Source organism: Vipera ursinii, assembly GCF_947247035.1.
Source record: "Vipera ursinii genome assembly, chromosome: 5".
NCBI lineage: Eukaryota > Metazoa > Chordata > Lepidosauria > Squamata > Viperidae > Vipera > Vipera ursinii.
In genome coordinates, this window is record NC_139518.1 from 45,822,051 (window position 1) to 45,829,025 (window position 6,975).

The 6,975-nt window shown below is 40.6% G+C and overlaps 1 long non-coding RNA gene across 1 annotated transcript; it reads left to right on the forward strand.

Annotated features, from left to right (window-relative positions):
* The first annotated feature begins 1,324 nt into the window (after window positions 1–1,324).
* LOC310640848 lies at window positions 1,325–5,468 on the forward strand. The gene is made up of 3 exons (XR_014492605.1): window positions 1,325–1,463; window positions 3,748–3,833; window positions 5,264–5,468. It is a non-coding gene; the product is annotated as an uncharacterized lncRNA (long non-coding RNA).
* Window positions 5,469–6,975: the final 1,507 nt, after the last annotated feature.

Here is a 6,975-nt window from a genome sequence, read left to right on the forward strand (position 1 = left end):
CAGAGTGCCACAATAGAGAAGAGCTATTTTCTGGGTCCTGCTACACGTTACTGCTTAATTGAAAAGATCTGAAGCAAGCCAATTCTGTTGCATCATAGAGGACAGACAGAAGCTATGGATGATAGATGGTCCCTCAGGTAACTAGGGCTATACAATGTAAGGCTTTAAAGGTAATAACCAGCACTTTGAATTGTAACCAGAATCTTACCAATAACCCATGTAGTTCACCAACAGGAAAAAAGGCAGCTGAAGGTAAAGCCATCAGAACAAGATCATACAAGCTCAATTACCTCCAACCCCCATGCCTGGGAAAACAGCCAAATCTTAAGGGATTTATGGAAGGCCAGCAAGGTCAAGGCCAATCAATCTTGAGTGGAATTGTTTTCCAAAAAGCAGGAGCAGCAAGGAAAAAGGCTCACTTCCTGGCTCCCTTCAGATGACACTCTTAAAGTGTCAGGACCTGGAGCATGCTCCTCCTGTCAAATCTAATGAGTTGGGTGGAAATAATTGGAGATAAGTGCTCCCTTAAATATTCAGGTCCCATGTAATAAAGGGCTTTATAGGTGACAACTAACACTTTGAATTACATCTGGGAACTATGGGGATTCAGTCAAATTCATGAACCAAAAGTATCACACAAATATTTTAAGGCACACCAATTGCTTTTCCTGTATTCTGTATCACTTGCAGCTTCCATAGGCCCCATTGCATTAAACCAGGAGGTGACCGGCGCACAGTGACTGTGTGCAATACCTCCTGATCCAGGAAGAGGCACAGTTGATGCATAGCACAAAAATTGGGCCAAAGCCCTCCTGTCCAGTGCTGCCTGCTGCTGTTTGAATAGGGGCTGTTAGCCCAGTAGCTGCCACCCCAAACTGCACATTGGTTCTTTCTGGAGGGATGCAGGCTCGTCCAGAACTAATCACTAGATTCAGGAGGCCCTAAAATTCAAACCACTCTGTGTCGTTGTGTTTGAGTTGGTTTGCTTTTCCCTCATCCAGACCTCCACAGTTATTTACTTATACATTTTAGAAGTGAATAGCTGTATGCTTTCCATTTTAGCAAACACTGATACTCCTTGTTCCCATTTTAATAGAATTTGTAACAAATACTTTATAACAGTGTGGTGCTACAGTTCTACAGTTATTTCAGAGCAACAGAATTCTTATTAAGCATTCTGCTATATTCTTTAAGATACATCACACAATGTCATGCAAATGTGATGGGCGGTTTACTAATATTTTTTAACTGGTGTTAATATAACTTTATACAGAAAGGACACTTACAGGTAACTTGTTAATTTTGTATATCTTTTGTTTTTATATATCCCCACTAACATCACATATTTAGCTTGTACATACATTTGCACAATATATTCTAAATATTATTATTGTTTACTTTCAAGAATAACTATCTTATTCATGTTTCTTCAAAGGAATTCAGATAATGCGACTTATCCTCAGGTAAGTGTGCATATACAGTTATTGCAGGTTAATTAAGTAGGTCAAAAAAATGCTAAAAGAAGGATCTAGATGTCTCAGTGGACTGCCACTTAATTATGACTCAGAAGTGTGCTGCAGCTGTCAAAAGAGCCAATGCAGTCCTGGATTGCATCAACCAGGGCTTTTTTTCTCATAGAACGCTCAGAACGGAGTTCCAGCACCTTTTTTGGATGGAACCTTGTAGGGTAGGCAAGGCGGGTTGTATGACATGTGTGAGTTCCGGCACCTTTTTCTTTTACAAAAAAAGCACTGGCCTCAACAGAGGGATAGCATCAAGATCAAGGGAAACGATAGTACGATAGTACTGTTCTGTACTGCACTGGTGAGACCACATTGGAAATACTGTGCCCAGTTCCAGTCATCACAATACAAAAAAGATGCTGAGACCCTAGAAAGAGTGCAGAGAAGAGCAACAAAGAGGATAAGGGGCCTGGAGGCTAAATCCTATCAAGAATGGCTAAGGAAACTAGGTATGTTTGGCTTAACAAAGAGAAGACTGAAGGAAGACAGGATAGCAGTCTTCCAATACTTGATGAGATGCCACAAGAAAGAAATAACTGATTTATTCTCCATAGCACCTGAGGACCAGAAGCAATGGGTAGAAACCTGTTAAAGTAAGAGCCAGTCTGGAAAGAAGAAGGAGTTTCCTGATAGTAAGAACAATTAAGCAGTAGAACAGCTTGCTTCCCGGGATTGTGGCTGCTCCATCACTGGAGGTTTTCCAGAAAAGATTTTCTGGGATGACATGAGGACTCCTGCTTCAGGCAGGGGATTGATCTAGAAGAAATCCAAGGTCCCTTCCAACTCTATGATTCTATTATTCCATGGAAAAGTTTTGATTGGTTTTCTTTTTAATCTATTAAAATTAGCTTGATGTATCTATCACATAATTGTTAATTTTCTGTTGCAGAGAACTTGAATTTTCATTTCCCCCTTTTTTCCTTTATAATATGAGTGTCCATGATTTTTATTTAGAGTTGTAAAAGAATACTATTATGTACAAAATATTTATGTTATGGAATACTCATAAATATACAGTATAATAGAAACAATATCCATAAAAAGTGGGTATGCGAAGAAAACTGTCTATCAGGAAATGGTTTATACGTGTTGGTGTTTCCAGAGAAGCATAGCCAGCGTATCATTCATGCTGATCCTTGTAGTAACTGAAATGGAAACCACAGAAGCATTAAAAATGAACTCAGTAAAACTTGAGCTTGGCAATACTGTGTTCCCCAAATATTAGAAGAGATGGGCTCCACTCTGGGTAGCATGACATAAAATAAGGGGGATGCACATAGCCCATTCTCATCCAAAATCCATGTCTGGGTAGTTATGACCAACCCCATTGACACAAAATGTGGATGAATTTTGAATTTTTCTCATGGGCTAACCTAGACATCCAGCAACTCTGTGATATTATGTAACAACGTGCACACTGTTCCAATCTGCAAAATGTATTCCAGATAACGAATATTTTTCAAAATGTCTTTACCAGATAATTCACCTCTGGATATGCACCCGATTTTATAAATGGAGGCAATTGGGGAAAGGAATCTCCTTTACTGGATTAGGATAATCTTCTTTTCCAATTTGTTCTTTGCTCATTTGTTAATTACTGGGGGGGAGGGTCCTTTTCATTTTTAATTTTTTTTGTCAAATAGAAAATTGCGTATATGAAAATTGGTTTATTTTAGTTTTAGTCAGTGTCAGATTCCAGGAACATCTTAGTCCACCTACCCACACCCAATGCCATGCACATTCTCTGGCTTTCCCTCCATCGGTATCAGCAGACAAGGAACTTTGAGTTGTCTCATATCTTAATTACATGCCCTACTTTGATGCAATTTTATATCAGGGATTGTAGTATATTTTAGTATTTGTCATGCGAGAGACACAGAACGTGTGTCACTAAAGTAAGCCTTGCATGGATTCTGCTAACTCTGGCTACCAAGAAAATAATTGGGATTAAAATAGATGAATGCAAACTAGAATAAACCTTGAGAACAAAGGTTTATTCAAAAGGAAATAGCTTTTCTTGAGATGGAAACCATGGCAAGAGAACATTGTAACTAAGTTGTGTGTATAGATTAAAGAGGAAAGTTTTAAAACAGATAAAGAGAATATGGATAAATACAAGCAAGCAAAACTAATCTGGTAACTGAAGATGCTTTATGAACTATATTGCAAAAAACGTAGAAAGGGAGCTAAACTTATTTGAGTTTTGGGGTTTGCTTTTCTCCAGGTCTATAAAATGTCTTTAGAGGAGCACGAATGCCACCTGGTGGACAACAACTAAGCTTACAGCAAGAGTATCTAATGCACATAATGGTAAAGTGGCCTTCCCTAACATAGTGATTTCCATGTCTGTGGAATCAGTTTCCATCCTACTCAGAAATCAAGATCATGCCATATACCTGGGAATAATAGGAACTCTAGTCCTATTTGCAAAAGTTCTGTATAGGTTTGTCTTATATATAAAGGTAAAGGTTCCCCCGCACAAGCGTGCTAGTCGTTTCTGACTCTAGGGGCCGGTGCTCATCTCCGTTTCAAAGCCGAAGAGCCAGCGCTTGTCCGAGGACGTCTCCGTGGTCATGTGGCCGGCATGACTAGACGCCAAAGGCGCACGGAACGCTGCTACCTTCCCACCGGAGTGGTCCCTATTTTTCTACTTGCATTTTTACGTGCTTTCGAACTGCTAGGTTGGCAGAAACTGGGACGAGTAACAGGCGCTCACTCTGTTACGCGGCACTCAGGATTCGACCCGCCAAACTGCCGACCTTCTGATCGACAAGCTCAGTGTCCTAACCCACTGAGCCACCGCGTCCCTTATATATAGTATTGCTTATATAGAGATTTTTCCATATAACTGGTTCCGTATACCCAATCTGGCCTGTTTCCTAGCGCTTCTCATTTCTCATAATGCATTTGGTTTGGGTTCTGACTTTTATGAACACTTGAAGATCTTTTTCACCATCAGGATACATTTATATATTCGCGGATCTTTTGTTCACAAAAAACAATTAGCCAGTTGCTTTTCGGGCAATTTGTCATTGTTTAACCATTCAGTTGTTTTTGGCTCTCCCATTAATTGCTTCTTTAAGTCTTTATAAGCTCATGCTTGTGCCATCAGTGATTTTAGTCAGATTTTAGTGATTCTGCCAACAGACAATCATACTCAATAGTAAATATTTGGAGATTCTGGAAATTCACTAGGACCTGCCTGATATCCCATTAGTTCTTGTGCCAGGAGAGTATTGCTAAGACTGCATGCCATTTGTAGCTCATCTCAGTTGGTCAATGAGACAAGTGTAATGGAGCAATCTCCTTTGCTGGCAGGTTTTGACAGTGAATTAAGCAAAACAGTCACTTAACTGGCACTAGGAGTTCTATAGTATGTTTGACTGAATGCAGGTACTTTATCCCTGTGCATAACCAGGTCTGTTGGGAGCTACATTTAGAAAACTTGGGGTTGGGTGAATGGACTAATGAGCTGTTTCTGATAGCTCCATAACAGCCCACTATTTTGCCTTCCTCCCTGAAGTATGTTAAGAACAGGCAACTTTGTGTTTCCTTGGACATTTACATATTTTATAGTGTGTGTGTATAAATATATATGAATATGTACATACATACGGACACAGAAACACACATACATATGGCTTGAGGTCAGTGTTGATTCCTGATGACTGCCAGGGCAAGTCCCTGTGGTTTTCTTGGCAATATTTCCAGAAGTGATTATGCCATTACCTCCTTCTTAGGACTGAGAGAGGATGACTGGCTCAAGGTTACCCAGTTGGCTTTGTTCTTAAGGTCGACACAGAACTCACCATCCAGCTTGATATCTTAACCACCACACTAAACTGATTCAGGAGCCTTGGTGGAGCAGTGGGCTAATGCCTCCTTAAGTAACACCAGCTGCCTGCAATTAGTGCAGGTTCGCATCCCACCAGGCTCAAGGTTGACTCATCCTTCCATCCTTCCGAGGTAGGTAAAATGAGGACCCAGATTGTTGGGGGCAATTAAGCTGACTTTGTAATAATGCCGCTTGGGGGTGTGTGTGAAAGCCCTAATAAGCAGGCATACACATAGAATGAAGGCTACTGCTAAGCTTGTAAGCCGCCCTGAGTCTTCGGAGAAGGGCGGGATATAAATGGAATTAAAATAAAATAAAATAAATAATTCTCTATCACATGTCATAAATAGATTGATTCATACTGTCTGTCCAGCGTCACCCTTGATAGAAACAATCCTAACTGAAACAAGTGTCACAGTCAACAGCAATAAGATTTCCTTAATGTTTACCTAATTTGCATATTCAAAGCTTTTGATATCCAAAAATTCTGCATAACCGAATAGGATGGCATACCTTTTTCTCCAAAATTGAAAAGAATCCAAGACAACGTTTTATTAAGTAAAGTAAAACTTGAGGGGGGTAGGAGCTGAAACTTTTTTTTAAAAAAAAGCAAAGCACTGTCAATCCAAAACAGTTTTTTATTTTCCTTTTTAAATAAAAGTATCAACATGAAAATGTGAGGCTCATTTATTTGGGAGTCGAAAGAACAAAGAAGAACTGAAGCAAGCTGTGTCCTTCTTTTGCTCTTTGGGTCTCTCTCTCTCTGTGTGTGTGTGTGTGTGTGTGTGTTAAGAGAGAGAGAGAGAAGTGGGGGAGAGAAGCCGGGCACCAGCTCTTTAATCTGTCACTCATGGCTCAGGCTGACAGGAGCTGTCCTGGTGGCAGAAAGCACTGATTGCTGATTTGAGGAAACAAAATAGCAGTTGTAATTACGGGCCTTGATAAGATAAGGTCTTCTGAGGGGAGGAGGGGAGAGTTCTGAGCCATCACCAGCCATTTACACTGAATTAGCAGCTGTCACTCATTCCATCTTGGGCAGGAGCACAGTGGGAGCACTCTTTGTTTGATAATTTATTTGTAAGGTGGAAGAGCTAGAGGGTATCTTAGCCACAGAAGAATCCTCTTTTCCTTTCCAAATTCTGTACAAGTGTGAATGGCCCCACACCTGACCTATGATAAGAAAATAGATGCTCTCTCTCTCTCTCTCTCTCTCTCTCTCTCTCTCTCTCTCTCTCTCTCTCTCTCTCTCTCCCACCCTCCCTCTCTCCTCACCCCCCATTTCTCTCCCTGAGTATGTGAGAGACCTTCCCTTGAATTTCACTAATTCACTGACACTCATGCCACAGCTTCCTGATCAATGGTAACATTTGCAATCTGCAGGTCCTCAGGAAAGCTATCCTTAATCTTTCTTAAATGAGTGAGAACCACTCTCTTCCTTTTGTTGTTCCCCTCCACTGCCAAGGACTTCTCTTGTTATGGGCAACCTGCGTTTGAAAATCAGGGGAGCAGTTTGCCTTAAGAATAGGATGTCTATCTATCTTACAGCCTTCTGAAATCAGTGCAGACCTGGATGACCTGGGAGTTATCAAGTGCTGAAAGAATGACTTGGTGCTGTTC